Below are 17670 nucleotides of genomic sequence, written 5' to 3'. Positions count from 1 at the left end.
ACTCCTGTAGGAGGGATAGCAAATGAGGTGACTAAGCCTGACCTCTTCTCTAGTTCAGATTCACCTCCTTGTCCTACAGGTTCATAAGGAAAATGTTTTTAAATGCTTGGAGTTGTGAGCACCTCCTGTTGAGTTAGGACAGCTCTACCCACCAGCACAATAAAAAAAGTTTCAATCATCCACCCACAAATGCATTTTCCTTCTTGTTGCTGTTTTTATTTTTTATGTAATGACAGAATTTTCCAGCATACAAACTGCGAAGTGGGAACCAAATCCAGAAAGATTTATCTGGGCAGAAATCATTGCAATCTTCAAATCTCCCAAGGAGCTCTTTTTTCCAGCACTCCCCAGCCTTTCTAGTCCTCTCAGAACTATCTGTAGTTCAAGTTGTTGTGGTTTGCAAACCAAGGGCAAACCTCTCTGTATTTCCATATGTGGAGAGTTAAGAGCTGAGAGGAGGAACAGAAAGGGCAGCAAGTTCAATGTGCCTGTGCCACAGCACATCCCAGGAAAGACTTGGTTTTCTCAATGGAGAAAATAGAGGTTGAATCCCACAGCAGTTGCTCCTGAGTTGCTGCTGGCTGATTCTTCCTCTCTCTCTCTGAAGCCTGGTTTGGTACAAGGGTTATGGCATGTGTTTAGGAGCAGCCACCGTAGGGAGGAAAATAACCAAATTTGAGGATTCTTCCGTGATTTAAGTTGTTCTGAGCAGTATTAATGGTGTTGGGGCTTTTCCCCTGTCCAGAATGACTTATTAAGCTAGGACATCCAGAATAGCTAAAATATTGACAAATAGTTAAGAAAAAAACTAAAAGCTGTGTACATTAAAACACTTTTCTCTGCTGCTGTTAATCAAATAGATTCTTACTATTTGGCATCTTTGAAAACTGAAATTTGGGGTTCTGTACACTAGAACCAATTTAGTTTATCTTTTTTATTGTAATGAAGAGTGTCAAGGTTTAAATTAACAATGCTAAGGCTAGAACATATCTGTATTGAGCTGTATTAAATTCAGGGTATAAAGGAAACCATTTGCAGTGATTTCATATACAACTGATTGTAGTATGTAAACTCTGATGCCAGCCAGACTCTGCTGGATTCCTGCTAAATTCCCAATCCCTGCAGCAGGGTAATCAACTAATTTTGTAATCCTAGTCCCTTGGGGAAGGGATTGAGTTCAGCCAGCAACTCTTAATGCTGGCTGTGCCCTCGGAGCCAAGGCTGGAGGGACTCCCACCGGGAAACAGCTCTGGCACATGGATATTGCCAATGACATCTCTATCCTAAAACTGAGGCACAGTTGGTGCTAAGGGGGGTCAAGATGGGCCATGTAGTGGAGGCAAAGCAAAACCAAGTCAAGTGAGTCTCATTTCGTATGGAAAATCAGCAGGATCTTCATGGGGTCTTTCCAATGGCACATCTGAAAACTACAGAGGAATTTGTTTCCTTTTCCCAGTTTCTTAAAACTCGTTAAAGCTAAAGAAAGCCTGATCAGATAAAAGGACCACAAGGGTGGTCAAACACTGGAACAGTTTCCCAGAGTGGTTATAAAAGCTCTGTCCTTGGAGCTGTTCAAAATTTGACTGGATACAGCCCTGAGCAAGGGTTCAAAATCAGTATTTACTCATGGTCTGCTCAGCAGGTCTTCCCAACCTAAATTATTTTATGATTTTATATCAGCTTCTGAAGGACTTTGTGCATTGATCTACATGCAGGTACAATAACTGGGGGAAAGGTTTGGAAGAATCCATCCTTCCCCTTTGTTGCACCCGCTAATGTCCAGGGAAAGAGTGGAAAGGCAGAAATTTATGTGTCACAGACATTGCCAACAACCTGAAAGTATTTTTTGGAGGGTAGGAGGAGAAAACCAGATCAAAGCCACAGCAGGAGCAATGTGTGAGTGTTACTTCCAAGAACAAGGGGAAACATCTTTTTCCACAAACCACTGGAGCTCTCCTTCAGTGTGGTGTGTTTGGAAGCCACCACAATTGCAAGGAGATGTGATCCCTGCTCTATACTATGTATATAAAAGCTTTAACTGTTCTTTAATTTGCTGTTTCCTAATGACTTTGAAAAGCGCATGAAATACAGTGGTTACTGGCAGCCTCTGAGCTCTTGACTCAGTGAAAGTGAATCATTCCATTTATGTTACTACAAGGGAGTGGAGTCTGGCAGAGGTCCTGTATGGAATGATTTAATCAAGTAATTCCTTTAGAAGGGATTACTTTTTCTTGATTTTTGGCTTTTTCTTCGTTGGATTTTTATTTTTTAATTTAACTTTTTTTTAGGCTGGAGGAGCTTTTGTTTTCCCTTGGCCTCTCCTCTCCTCTCCTCTCCTCTCCTCTCCTCTCCTCTCCTCTCCTCTCCTCTCCTCTCCTCTCCTCTCCTCTCCTCTCCTCTCCTCTCCTCTCCTCTCCTCTCCTCTCCTCTCCTCTCCTCTCCTCTCCTCTCCTCTCCTCTCCTCTCCTCTCCTCTCCTCTCCTCTCCTCTCCTCTCCTCTCCTCTCCTCTCCTCTCCTCTCCTCTCCTCTCCTCTCCTCTCCTCTCCTCTCCTCTCCTCTCCTCTCCTCTCCTCTCCTCTCCTCTCCTCTCCTCTCCTCTCCTCTCCTCTCCTCTCCTCTCCTCTCCTCTCCTCTCCTCTCCTCTCCTCTCCTCCCCTCCCCTCCCCTCCCCTCCCCTCCCCTCCCCTCCCCTCCCCTCCCCTCCCCTCCCCTCCCCTCCCCTCCCCTCCCCTCCCCTCCCCTCCCCTCCCCTCCCCTCCCCTCCCCTCCCCTCCCCTCCCCTCCCCTCCCCTCCCCTCCCCTCCCCTCCCCTCCCCTCCCCTCCCCTCCCCTCCCCTCCCCTCCCCTCCCCTCCCCTCCCCTCCCCTCCCCTCCCCTCCCCCATTAAAATCTTGATCTGTTATGTGGCACAATATGTGTTGTATTCTCAAATGCTTATGAATATGCACATGAATATTCAATCTTCTTCTGAATTTGATTAAATTTTTGGCTTCTCTGCCTCTTAGTTTCTCACTGTACTTTAGCCTTACATTATTTTTTTAGAGCTTCTGATACTTTGAAGCTTCCTGCATCTAAATGTCATTAGATACCCATCATTATTTTGTTATGGACTACCATGTACAATATAATTACTTCACACAATTGATTATTTTTTAAATGCTTGAAACATCTTATATTTGCCCTTCATCTCAGTTACAGATTTCCAGGTGTTTAAATTTCTCTTTGGACTTTTCAGATGTGAGGTGTCTTACACCTCACAGGAGATAAGGCAAAAAACCCTGAGATCTCTTTGCCAGCTATTTTACTGCCTGCAAGAGTGGAAGTTCCCTCAGTAGAACCAGCGGTGGGTAGAGCGGGCCCTGCTACATCTCAGGGAGTGAAACACAATTTAATCCAGCTGTAAATGCAGGGAACTGGGCCTTAGACAGATAGTTATTATTTTAATGTGAGTTTTTTCCCACCTGTTCCATATTAACTCTGCTGATAGTCCCTAAAAATGCATCTGTCCAGCACTGCGTGGCTACTTCTCAGCACTGTTAAAATCTGGAGAAAATGGAGCAAGGAAGGAGCAACTCTGGAATCAAGAAAGCAGAAGAATGCAGGACACAAGGGATAGAACAAGAAGAACTAGGGAAAAAAAAAATCCAAATGGAAAAAGTTGTGTAAGTTAATGAAAGATAGATGAATTCCCATGTTGCATGCAAATGTTGAGGGAAACTATTTTCTCTTTCTAATACTTTATAAAGTCTCGTCTTAACCAGAATCAGAATCAGAATCAGAATCAGTCCCTGTTTGGTTTAGCTATGTTTTGCTTTGTTTTTAAGATACTCCACCTGTCTTGAAGGTCACAATGTGGAACTGATTTCAATAAAACACAGGAAATCAAGCTAATGATCCTGATCTCTTTCCTTAAAGTGACAGAATCCTCTGTGGAAGTCCAGGACTTCTCCAGCGCCAGCCAGACTTTGGGATTGCTCTGTCAGGAGCCAATAAACTCAGTTTGATACGCTTCTTTCCCTGGATCTCAGTGCCTAGGTTACACCCAGTGAGAATCAGCTGACTATTAAACAGGCTATCCTTTGTTCCACCTTGGAATCTGCTGTCCCTTTTATCTGTTCCTGGAAACTTTATCTCCCTGATGAGGTGGCACTCAATAAAATAAAATTATTGCAGCTAAGGAAGAAGGATATACTCAGAGCAATGTGGCTCACATATTCACTTCCTTTCTGACAATTTTCTTTTGAAGAGGCAGTCTAAAAGGGCCACTTCAGCCTGGCAGAGGATATTTGATCTGATAAAAATTGTCTCTCAACAGCTCCTGAATCAAGGGGGAAAAAAAAAGGAAAAAAAAAAGGAAGGAAAAGACCCATCACATAAATATAAATCTGAGTACAGACTAAAAGCACTACATAGAATTCAACAAGAAGCTATATAAATCTTGTATTTGCCACAGAATCGTCAAGGCTTGAACAGATCTCCAAGATCACCAAGTCCAAGTTTTGACCAATCACCATCTTGTCAGCTAAACCAGAGCACTGAGGGCCACATCCAGTCATTTCTTCATGGATGGGGACTCCACTACCTCCCTGGACAGCCCATCCCAGTGCCTGGCCACTCTTTTAGAGAAAAGCTCAGTCTTTTAGTAGTGACAGGCCCAGGAATCGAGGTTTGGTCTCACCAGTTCCCACTTCAGAGGGACAATCACTGCCCTGCTCCTGCTGGCCACACTGTTGCTGAGCCAGATTCTTATATTCACTTCTTTGTCAAAGCACCTTGATGAAGAAATTACATATTTCAGCAAATGGTTCTCAGGTAAAAAAAAAATAAAAATAAAAAAATCTTGGACAAAAAAACAGGTTTTTTGATTATACATTTGATTATAGAGGGAGGGGTAGAATTGGTGCTGACACAAAAGTGTCTTAAAAATCTAACAATGATTTCTGAAATGCTGTAGAGAATGTAGTGAAATACTCAGAGAAAATTAAAGAAAAAACATGTTTTTCCCTAAGAGAGGAAAAAATATTGGAAAAGGAATATAAGTCCTCACCTTCATCAGTCCATAAGCTGTGGTACTAAGTAATTAAAATTATTTCACTCTCATTTTCTAATGGAACTTTCCATTTAGAGGCTTAGTTCGTAGGATTTAGGCAATCAGCATAGCAGCCCTCTCCATGGGTTGCAAGGAATCTCTGCTTGCATGCCTGGAGCACTGCCTCTCCCTCCTCCTCCTCTCACTTTGTGTCTGCTGGATGTTTCTCATACATTTTCCTCACTCCTTTCTGCCCACAAGTCATTTTTGCACTTCTTTAAAGATGTTTTACTTGGCATAAGGTTTATTCTAAAAATATTCCAAGAAGTAGCATGGGGTGATAGCTAGGACACATCTATTGTCTTTTAAGTGGTTTTTATTTGTCTTATAAGTGGTTTTTATGGCTAGTGTAGCTATCTAGAGAAGCATCAGTGTTTTGTCTCATTCTGGACTAAGTTCCTCGATATCAATTGAAGAACTGATATCAGCTAAAAAGGGAGCAAGGCCTGCTTTAATTTGCTGTTTGAAAAAAGTGCAGGCCATGAGTAATGCCCATGTTTCTTGGAAAAATAAGTACATCTCCAAAGGCCACTTTGTACTTGTAGCCTAGTCAGTTTATTTTTTTTTTTTACCAACTGCAAAAAGCCAGGGAAGTTTGGACTCTAGAAGGTTTTCAGTTGCTGATAGCTTTTCTCTGAAGAAGCAAGAGTTCCAATGTCACATTATAAGCCAAGCTCCAAAAGCAAAACCCAGGCCCTTTCTCTTGGTCTTGACCTTGTCCTTCCATCCATATTCAGTTCTCATACCTCACCTGTCGTTCCTTGTGTGTTTTCACATCCCTCAACCCTACCAGTGGATGTCCTCAATCCCTTTTTTCTCCTCTCTAGGAATATTCTTTCCCTGATGAATTTTTGTTTCTTTAATGTCTCTCCTCTATTTCTTGCCCAGGTCTCTGAATTTATTTTCTTTCCCTTACATCACACACACATGGCCAGACCTGCTCCTTGCTCTCAGTTTTGTTATATTTCAGTCAGTGTATGATAACCTTTTAATGAGGATTTTGAACAATAACAAGGATTTTGAACTCTCCATGTAGAGGAGGGTAAACAATGTTATTCTCAATAAGGATTTCCAAATATATTGTGAAATTAGCCATTTCACAAGCAGGAGGACTACTGAAGCATGATTCCTACTGGCTTCATGCCATGAGGCTCAGTTGGGCAGAATCTCTGAGGACTAATAAAACAAAAAGTCATCTTAGTTTTTTCCCCCAAAGGATACCTTGAGGGATCTCTTGTCTTTCCCCAGATGCCATTTATTAGTGTCTGTATTTTGTCCCAATGATTATTACCCCATGTAAAATTAGGAGAGATGTTGGTTCCTGTTTGTGCAAGCTAGTCTTTTCTGGCATTTAACCCTTGGCTCCCTGGTAGGTTGGCACAGGGGAGGCACACAGATGTGTGTCCTCAGCTTGCCATGTGAGGACAAAGCTTGCAGCTGGACCATTGGCACAGCTCTGGAAAAGAAATCTTTGAAAACTCTGCATTTCATATGTTGATTAATCCAGTTTTGGACAAGGACAAATGATTGTGGCTGAAGACACCTGGACATCTTGTGCTACTTTCAAATGGCAAAAGCAAGATTATTTCTTTTATTTCATTATTTTATAATTACTGGATTTTCCACTGGTCAGTGCTGACACATGGGTGGCTGTGCAATAATTGGTGCAGAGTGGTGTGCCTGTGGTGATGGAGTTCATTGAAGCATTCTGGCTCATGGCAAGAGCAGAGGAAGTAGCAAAACTGATCACCTTTTGGTAAATCTTCTTCAGAGGATCTCTGTAATGAAGAGAGCAGAAATTAGCCAGATGTGTCTAATTAATTAGAGTGGTTTAACTAGTTCATGCATGACACCAAAGTGGAAATGGATGGACTGACATGTGACAACAACAAAACCGTGACTCTGTTAGCTCTGCCAGCACTGCTGAAATGCAATGACATTGCTTTGAAAGATGTGATGGGGAACCTGAAAATGCCATGGTGATTTGGATCACTGCAGTAAATAATGGGTTATTACACTAGTTTACCACTGCCAAACTTTAGGAACAATATATGCTTCATTACAGAGCAGAACCCAGTCAAAGCCCTGGGTTTAACTTTTTTTTTTAACCTGATTATCTTTTGCTATCATTTACAATTTCTTGAATTTGGAGGGGTTTTCCTTTTTTATTTTCTTTTTAAACTCTGGTTTTATGAAAAAATATGTAGCGTATTATGTGGAATTCAAGAAAGCACACGCCACAGGAATGTCATCCTGCCCTTAGGCAAATAGCTGAACAAACCCCAAACACCAGACTTTCAAAAGCAAACTTGTAAGCAGCTTTCTGCAACCTCCTGTATATAAGCAGGCATAAATTAAACATGCTTATCCCTCCCATGGCTTTGCTGAGGCAACTGTTGTTCTATGAGAACAAAACTACCTAGAGGGATATGAGCTCAAATGTCAGGTAATAAACCCTTCCTGTTCTCAGTCAATCTTTAAGTTTATATTTTTAATAATGCCAAAAACTAGGATACTTTGCTTCCTGCAGATTGTTTTTTGTCTCACTCTGAAGGATATATTGCTGATGAGAACCAAGCATGGAAAGTGTCTGATATTTGGCTGCATTATTTCATACAGTTAGTGACAACTCTGGGTTAGCAGCTGACATTATCTAAGAACAAAAGACAAAAAAGAAAAAAGAGGAAAGTAACAACGAAAAAGTGTCTTTGCTACAGTTATTCCTGGTTCATGTTGTGCTGAACTAGCCAGCAATAAAGGGGGCTCTTGTTGATATTAAGGACACAAATTTAGCATACATTTTTCTGGGAAAATCTTTCTATTTGATTCTTAAGATGTCAATACATTATAAAGGATTGCTCCACAAGAGTTTAAGTGACCTTCACCACCTACTTGGCTGTCCCTTACAAGCCTCCAGAGTCCTTGAATGCTTCTCTCAAGGCGCTGGAGTGGCAGCTATTCCTGCCACTAGAGGGTATGATGTCTCCATCATTTATACCTGGCCAGCCCTCACTCATCGTGGATGAATGAACACCTGGTTTTTCAGGAAGTTCAAAACTGACGAAAAGCTCTTCAGGGAAGTCCGAAGGAATTAAGTCTTGTGGGATAGGAGCACCTCACTTCTACCGCCTGCTTTGTCAGTCTCAGCCCAAGAATACTTTTCAGAAAGCTACAAGTGTGAGTGAGAGCTGACCAGTGGAGCTAAATGTGAGACATAATTATCAGGGTTTGTGGGAAAACTTAATTTAAAAAGTCCATAACCAAAGCAGTTTAGCAACAGTGGGAAATCCCAGCCCTGTCATCGCAGGCTGAACATGGAAGGCTGATGTGTAAATCCATTAATCATGTTCCCTTGTACTTGGGTGGTAGGATCTCTCAGCAGCCAAAAGAAAGGTTCTAAAGGCTGAGAAGAAGCCCTGGATAAAAACACAACTGAAGAGATCCCTGACCGATAATTCTGAGGAGGGAAGAGCTCGTTCTCACTCCACTGAGGTAACAAGCTCTGTGCCAATGCAGCACCCCTCAAGCAGAACAGAGGGTAGCACAGCACCAGCCGGAGATAAAGACTGGGCCGTGACAGCCCCTCTTCTACAGCACTTGGGATCCTTCAGGAAAATAAACCTGTGTGTTGAGCTCTAGAAATTCTTCTGCCAGAAAAAAATCATTTTTTTCTGCTTTCAGCTAGTGAGAAAACTGAGCTTCAAGAGAAAAGTTACTTTTGAGCTGTTAGAAGGCTCCATGCAGTTAATCTTGAGAATCTGTAACATTTGGGAGCAAGATATATCTTTGATTGTCTTTCTTGCTGTTTTGCAGGTTGAGGATCTGAATATCTGAATAACAAGCCCAGTGAAGAAATTGCAGTCTAAATTAAACATGTGAAAGCTCCTTCTTAATCTTTTAGAAAAAGGGGAAAGACATTATCTTCTCAGTCCAGCCCCTCTCTGTTTTGTGATGTCTCACAGAGAGGTGGAGCAAGAAAAAATGCTTAAATCTGTAGATGTTGCAGAAGAAAAAAGTATTCCTTTAAAGAGCAGGAGATAGAAACCCTGTGTAAAAGTAAGAGAGTTTCACCTTGCCTTTGAAAGGGTAAAGATGCACACAGATATGCAGCCAAACACTGCTTTTAGGTGACCAGAACATCACTTCAGCTGCCACCAGGTCCCCTTGGGCCAGGGCACTTAGGTGGCACCTGAGTGTGAACACAAAAACGCCAGCGCCAAGTTCCAAATTCACCATAGCTCTGTCTTGCAGTGCAAATCCATCAGGCAGACTCAGGAGGATTTGCTCTACTAATCTGGATTAATCTGGATTACATTTAATGGCTATCAGATAACCCCACCATGGTGATTGCTATGCTGCTGCTGCTGTCCCCAGCCAGTGGCAGTGCAGATGGCCAGGCAGCAGGGCTGCTTGTATGGAGAGGGCAGTGCCTGAGGAAAGCAGCAACACAGGAGTTCTGTCTGAAAAAGGACTGAGTGGGTCAGGGATACAGAGCTTCTGTAACTGAGCCCTTCCCCCTCCATCCTGCACGTGCAGGGCCTGGCCTGGTAGAACTAATCCCTGGTAAGAAGTGAATTGATGGAGACTGTATCAGTGTCTTGCTGTAAACCCTAAAAGGTGAAAACTCCCAGTACCTCAGCTCACTGTCAGTGTGGGGAAGGGGCTAGTTAGGATCAGGTGTAATGCAGAGTCCCTGTTGCTTCTCTTGTGCAAGATAAAGCTAAACTTGTCCCTCTGGGCAAATGGGTTCAAAACCATGCAGATATGGCACTCGGGGACATGGGTCAGTTCTGGCTTGGTGGGTGGATTCATTGGTCTTAGAGGTCTTTTCCAACCATAATTATTCTAGGTTATATCATAACATTTCCCTCAGGAATAGCAAATTTAGGGGTCATAAGTGGGAGACAGAGAAGCTGGACCTGCAGGACTAGAAATGCCAGACAAGTGAAATTTTGACCCCTGAAAATAAGGGCCAGACTCAAAGCTAGAACAGGTATGATCCTTGTTTATGAATTAAAATAAGTATGTATACCAGGCCCAGCTGCTTCTTACTAGCATAACTAAGAGCTGTCCTGTGCAGGGCCAGGCGTGAGACTTCAGTGATCCTTGTGGGTCCCTTCCGAATCAGGATATTCTATGAAATTTATTTACTGTGGATTATTGAAAGCATTATGTCACTTCATTTCCCTAAAACACGTGTATTCAGGTGATATAGAGGATTCCCTGCAGAAATCACCCCACAGGTTTTAATGGAAGTAATGAGATCAGAACCAAGATGATTACACCAATAAAATATGTACAATCCATGAAAAAAACCCAAAAAAACACTTGCAAAAAGAGGTTTTAACAGGATTATCCTGACAATGAAGAACATAAAGACAACAGGTTAGTATATTCTGCCAAAAGTATAGGGACTTGCCATGAGACTGCATTATAATGGAAGTGTGAATTTTGTGAATACTGTATAAGTCTGAAAAAGGCCTTGGAATTAGTGAACTAAATCCATGTATTCTGTTATCAGTGCTTATTATATGGCATAATATCCAAATCCTAGTCTGTCTATTTCAATTCCTGGAGTTTAAACTGGCTTTCAATGCAAGTACCACGCACGTGTCACAGGAGAGATTTAGAGCTGTTATTAGCAGGCATGTGGAAACTCAGAGTTGAAGGATGTGCTCATTTTGTCTGGGATAGAGTTAATTTCCCTCACAGTAGTTGGCATGGACCTGTGCTGGGATTCGTGCTGGAGGCAGGGTAGGTAACACTGGGATGTTTTAGTTCTTGCTGAGCAGCGACTACGCAGCACTGAGGCCTTTCTACTTCTCACCCCACCCTGTCAGTGAGGAGGGTGTACAACGAGTTGTGAGGGGACACAGCTAGGACCAGGTCACCCTAACTGGCCAAAGGGACATTCCAGACCCTTTGGCATCATGCTCAGCTTATAAAGCTGGGGCAGAAAAAGGAAGTGGGGATGTTTGAAGTGATGGCATTTTTTTCCCCAGGCGTGTGTGAGGTAGCCCTGTTCTCCTGGGGGTGACAGAACACCTGCCTGCTTATGGGAAGGGCTGAATTAATTACTTTTTTTGCTCTGCTGGCTTGCCTGACTTTTGCTTTCCCTATCAAACTGTCCTTATCTCAACCCATGAGTTTTCTGGCTTTCACCCTGCCAATTCCAGCTTTTTTCCTTCTCGGTGTGTTACAGGAGAGTGAGTGGCTGTGCTTGGTTAAACCACAAGAAAGTTATTTGCAGTTCTCTGTCTTGAGGTTGCATCCTGAAGTTACATTTCACTCTGCCTCATCAAGGGTTTTACCTCCTGTGGGTTACCACATCTTAGCTGTGCAGACTGGATGGATTCCTGTGGAAGACACAGTTATGTGATGGTTGGTTCCTGGATTGAGATAAAGCAGCCACACAACAAATTTATCCACTTTGTCCATTTGTAAATGTCCACTGAACCTGAAGAGGTAGACTGGGTGTAAATAAGGACATATTTCCTTTGACTTTAAACTCACTTAAGTGGATTGCTGCAAAAACAGTCTAACACATAACATAGTCATCTCTAGAAATCAGGAAATTCATAATTTTACAGCATTTTTGAAAAGAATAATAGAATGCTAAAATTAATCTTCATACCCACTTGCAAACTTCTTAATGTTTACCAAATGTATTGCTACTTTCCAGAGGTATGATAAAATACTCATTATGGGATTGTATTGCTTCCTGCCAATTCCTTCTTAGCCTTGTAGGCCACAAACATAACTCATGTGTGCATACTGAAACTTAGAAACACCTAACAGAAGACCCAGCATAATTTTCATGGTCCAAAAATGTAGAGTGACTACCACTGTCCTTGTTACAGATGTTTCACCTGAGGAGGTGGCCATGGGCAGGGACACCACCTTCTCACATAATCCCTCCGCTCCCAGCCCCGGGGAGAGGATTCAGCACAGACAAAGATTAAAAGATGAAGGAGGCTCTCTTCCGAGACATCGTCCCTGTTTCTACACAGAACAAACTCCAGGGGAATAAAAAGAGACAGAACAGTAAAAGGTGGGGACTTTTAAACTGGGGGGGAAAGGGGAGGGGTTGTAGAATTACAACCAATGGGATGAGACCGAAGGGGTGGGGCGAGGGGAAGGAACCAACATCACAAACCTTGGGGGGAGCACAGGGAAATTTTTTTTTTTTTTTTGTCTTTGTGGTGCAAGACAACAACCTTCCACAATCCCAGGTTGTTCAGAGCCTCATCCAGCCTGTCCTTGGACACCTCCAGGATGGCTGCCAGCCACAGGTTCTCTGGGAAACCTGTGCCAGAGCCTCACCACTGTCACAGGGATCAATTTTTTCCCAATATCCAATCTAACCCTGCTCTCTGTCAGTGTGAAGCCATTCCCCCATGTCCTGTCACTCCAGGCCCTTGTCAAGAGTCTCTCTCCATCTTTCCTGTGGGTTCCCTTCAGGCACTGCAAGGCCACAATGAGGTCACCCCAAAGCCTTCTCTTCCCCAGGCTGAACAATCCCAATTGTTCCCTCAGCCTTTCCTCCCAGCAGAGCTGCTCCATCCCTCTGATGCCCTTGGTGTCCCTGCTGTGGCCTGGCTGCAGCAGCTCCCTGTCCTTCCTGTGCTGGGCCCAGGGCTGGATGCAGCCCTGCAGGGGGGGCTCAGCAGAGCCGGGCAGAGGGGCAGAATCCCCCTCCCCTGCCGCCCTGGGGCTCTGGGTGCAGCCCAGAAATTTCTCTCTTTCCTCCTCGGGAAGGCTTTTGGAAGGTTGTTTCTTTCCCTTTGCTCCCTGAAGAAGAAAGAATAGGCTATCATTTCATACCCTCTCCTCACTGATTGTTTTATCTGCTGTACTTAAGTTTTCCAGCTTGTCTTACTGTCCCTCAGGGCACTGAGTGTGTTTTCATCTGCATATGAAAATATGTCCATGCACTCCAACTCTTGTCCTGAATATCACAAAGGTAAATATCAGTATTTTCTCTCAAGTTTTTGTGCAAACATAAATGCTGGCAGCTCAAAACTAAATACATTTTTGGTATGCACATGCTTTTTCATTTGGAGAAATGGCATACATAAGATTAATCATGCCCAGAATTATTGATTATTAATTATAAACAAGTCTTGAGTAGATAAACCTAAATGCAGTCTTACATGAGGACAGGGAAATCCCACCCACTGCAACTGTGCATTAAAAAATAAGAATCTTACAAACTGTACTGTGCTGCTTATAGGAAATAATCCTCCTCATTAAAAAAGAAATTAAATTTCCTTAGTTTGCAACACTGCAATTTGCTACTACTGTTACATTAACTGATGTTCCTAGATGTGAAGTCTTCCTTTAAATGGAAAGCATGAGGGCGGAAAAAAAAATGTTTTAGTGACATATTCCTACAGGAAAAGCTTTTAATGCTTAATTTTTCCAGTTAATAGTTATAGTTCTAATGAGGTTCCTTTGGAACTTTTTGGAAATTTTTGATAAAATAAAAAGAATTGTTCTTAATGTGCTTTCTTTAAATATCACTGAAAAGTATACTTTCCCAAGTTCCCAAGATGGATTCTCTAATAGTAAAAAGAAACTAATCTTAAAGGCATTGTTTTCCTTCCAGCCTTCATCTTGTCGAGTTAGTGGCTAATTTTATATTTCTCTTGTGATTCTTAAAATTCATTCAATTTTTTTTTTTACCTTCTCTGTTAGCTCTTGAGACCATAATCTAATATAACAAATAATGCCCTGAAAAACTGTTTCGTAAAGAAGACAGAATGATTACAATACTTTTTCTGCTCATTGTTTTGGCAAATACATTTGGCAATAAGGAAGATTTAAGAAAATTCATAAATACATGAAAATAAACCAAGATTTTAAATAGAGGCAATATGTGTGGGGCATATTTAAAAAAATTTTAAAAGGTGGGTGGCTGCTACCATGCTGTCCCTCCATGTTCATGTCAATGAAAAGGTGCAGTGGGACAGTAAAAAGGGGGGAAGGGGGAAGGGAGGGAGGGAAGGAAGGTAGGAAGGAAGTTAGAAAGTTAGGAAGTTAGGAAGGAAATTATGAAGGAAGTTAGGAAGGAAGTTAGGAAGGAAGTTGGGAGGGAAGTAAGGGAGGGAGGAAGGGAGGGGAGATCACCAATCCTGATAGCAGTGGTGATCCAGCTGAGGGAGGTTGCTGGGTCCTGGGGCACCTTTGTGCCCAGGCTTTGTGGGGATACCTTTTCATAGATATGTTTCCTCACCCTGGAGATAAGTTTCTTGTTTTCTATGCAAGTTGCTCTGCAGAGAATCACAGTCACTGAGGTTGGAAAAGATTTCTGAGATCATCAAGTCCAACCTGTGACTAATCCTCACCATGTCAACCAACCCAGAGCACTGAGTGCCACATCCAATGATTTCTTGAACACCGTGAGGGATGGGGGCTCCACTCTGGGCAGCCTGTTCCAATGTTTCACAACCCTTTCCAAGAAGAAACTACTCCTTATGTCTAGCTTGAACCTCCCCTTGTGCACCTTGAGGCCATTTCCTCTTGTCCAGTCACTACTTGCCTTGGAGAAGAGACCAGCTCCCACCTTGCTACGTCCTCCAGAAGTGCAAAGCCAAACCCTGTGGCATTGTCCCATGGTAGGAGCAGCTTGCAGAGTCTAATTTCTGTCCCCACAGTATCACCTGAAAGGTTCAGAAAGCATGGCACAGGGGCAGTACCACATTGGATCACCAGCCCAGCCATCCCTGTATCCTTTCTCTTGCCATTCCCTGCACTAGGCAGCTCATTTTCAGGAAGCTGCTAATTGAACTTGATGACCAAATGGGAATTGGTTCCTTTATGCTTCATTTGGAGGGGGGATTATACTCTAAGCCATCAGGCTTTGTTTTTCCTTCCAGTAACTCTCAGATGCATTTTTCTTTCCCCCACTTCTTCCTGATGTAACTGTAGCTGTTGATCTTTATGTGATTGATTATGTAAGTGTCAGTCCCTTTTTTACTCTTGACAAACACTTAACCTCAAAGCCACTCTGTGACTGATTAATCCCACACTAAAAGGCACTGATATCCTGTGTAGGCCACAGGAATGGCTATGCAGAGACTGCATTTGCATCTCTGTCAGGTGCATTCTCCCTCCCCCATTAGCCTGAGGTAAACATTAGCACAATACAGAGTTCCTGCATCTGTATGCTCTATTCACATTAAGTGACCAAAATTTTTGATGCTAAACCAGATCATAGGAATAAAGGATATTTTGAAATCTGGAGTGTTTTCTAGTTCTGCTTCCCTCCTTCAGAATTGAGCAACACACACGCTACAACAAATTGTGTTCACTTCTTGAGGTTTCATTTTGATATGCTTAGATCTGCTTAGTTTTATAATATTCAAAATTTGCTCCAACAGAAAAAAATTACAATTTGTAACAAATAATAATAAAAAGATTGTGCCCATTGTCTTTGGGAAAGTTGAGGAAAGCCACCAGGATAACAGGCACAGAAAATGGTAGAGATGCCCAGGAAGAAAAGTTTGCACAGAGCACAAAATGCTGAAAGATGTGAAGAGTAAGGGGAGCATGTGATGCCAAAGACGAATTCCAGGTGAGTGCTTTCCTGCTTCTTTATGGGACCCAGCAGTGTTATTGCAGCCCCATTTACACTGCTGCTGTTCCATCTGGGTCAATATTTCCTTTGGAAATCCCTATTTTGAGGGCTTTAGAAACTGCCCATAAAAAGCCTTAATGGGCAGAAATCTTGGCAGCCCTGCCTCTAGTATGGGAGAGAGCCATTGAATTTTAAGAGGGTTTATTTCCTTCTACGTTGTAACTCAAATTACTTCATGGGCTTTGCTTAGAGGAAAGTTTTCAGACTATCTGTGTCCTCTTGTGGCCTGGACTGAGGAAGTCTTGTTGCTGAACATGAATAACACCTGTTGCCCAGTGAGGAAATCCAGGGATGAGTCTCTTGGATCACTTTTTCTCAGACATCCCAGCTGTAATGTAGTCCTGCCTACAGTCCTTATACGGAAAAGAGGAGGGCAGATAAAACTGAGGGATAATTCAGCACCCTTTCCCTACCACAACCCCAATATATTCCTGGTACCAAATATAAAAGATTCATATCCTGACCAATTTCTTTCCATTTGTAGAGGCCATAAACCAGGCACATAAATTTTCTTTTCCCCAGTTCAGAATTTAATTTCACACCTTGGGCCTTCTTAATTATCCGCCAGCCCTTCTAGGCAGTCTGAACACATAAAGGCATGATTAAGAATGCATGAAGGTTATTTACACTTGTTTTATGGGCCCTTTGAACTGTTCAAGTGATATAAAGGAAACACAAAGTAATAGGAAACAGAAGCAGCAGTGTGTTAGTAATAGAAAGTACATAGTAATATAGTAATAGAAAGTATAGAAAGAAATAGGAAAAATGTCTCTTAGTCTGGTGGGGATCTAAATGGTTTGCTTCATTCTTACTCCACCAACCCTGACTAAGTCTATTTGCAGTGGTCAGATGCCTTGTTCCTCTGCTCTGTGGATTGTCTACTTCTGATCTCTGCAGAAGCCTTGAACTGACTGCATGGATTTCATGTCATGCCATGACAGCACTACCTCCAGGACAATGTTGAAGTTTGGTGGCTGGAGTTGCAGCTATGGGTGGTTTGAAGGGAAGCTTCACCTCCCTGTGCGCCTCTTACACAGGGCTGGAAGACCTGGGAAGGATTTGTGTGTGTGGTGATGAGCAAACATGGCCCTCCAGGACATTTCCATTTCTTACCAACATTGACCTGGATGCCTTGAGAAATAGCATTAAACAAATAAAGGAGTGTGAGAACTTCAACACTCCCTTCTGTAGCCACACTTGATTGTGTAGAGAGTAAAACACCCCCTCACTCCCTTCTTTAATATATAGATGACCTAATTCTCTGCCCAAAAACAAAGGGGGACTCAATCTTAGCCCTTCTGTCAATGAAGGACCTCTGAATGCATCATTCAGAGAGATTTATCTTTTCTCGTTGTCACATTCTCTGAATGTGATTCTCTGAAACTCAGAGTTATCCCCATATTTTTTTGGTAGCCCTTTTGCCTGGGAATTATCTCCTGCTTTAGATATATTTGCTCCTTCTTATTTGTATCACTTTGTGCTTGGCTTTATTGAGAATGTTTTTGTTTACCTTGGACTGGTTTGCCAATTTTTCAAGATCTTTCAGATTCTGATGCAATCCTCCAAAGCATTTATAATTTCTTTTCTCTCTGCATGATACTCAAATCTTTATGAAATCCATTAAACACTTACCCTTAGTTAATACTTTGTGCAAATAATGAACTTTTCAGTTCTTAGTCCAAACAAACAAAACATTTAGCCTTGATCATAAGTGATTTCTTCTTTTTTCTCTTAAAGAAGTAAATCCCTTCCTACTCAGTATATTCTATGATTCTGTGAAAAAAAGTCATTATGACTCAATAGATATATTTTTGTTTTCATTGCTGACAATTGTAATAAAAGCAAAGTACTGGAAATTAAAAGCTTCATTAGGTAACACTGAAAAATAACAAAGAAATGCCACTCTTTCTACCTAACCCAGTGCTTAAGCTGCTTACCCAA

The 17670-nt window shown here is 42.3% G+C and overlaps 1 long non-coding RNA gene across 1 annotated transcript; it reads left to right on the top strand.

Moving 5' to 3' along the window:
- Positions 1-7257: 7257 nt before the first annotated feature.
- LOC147653690 (uncharacterized) lies at positions 7258-17253 on the top strand. The gene is made up of 3 exons (XR_015285726.1): positions 7258-13053; positions 14369-15666; positions 16572-17253. It is a non-coding gene; the product is annotated as an uncharacterized LOC147653690 (long non-coding RNA).
- The last annotated feature ends 417 nt before the right edge of the window (positions 17254-17670 follow it).

Source organism: Cyanistes caeruleus, chromosome 4, assembly GCF_971803275.1.
Source record: "Cyanistes caeruleus chromosome 4, bCyaCae1.hap1.1, whole genome shotgun sequence".
Lineage (NCBI taxonomy): Eukaryota > Metazoa > Chordata > Aves > Passeriformes > Paridae > Cyanistes > Cyanistes caeruleus.
The sequence above is the reverse complement of the archived record's forward strand: the minus strand, read 5'-3'. Positions and strand labels throughout refer to the sequence as shown.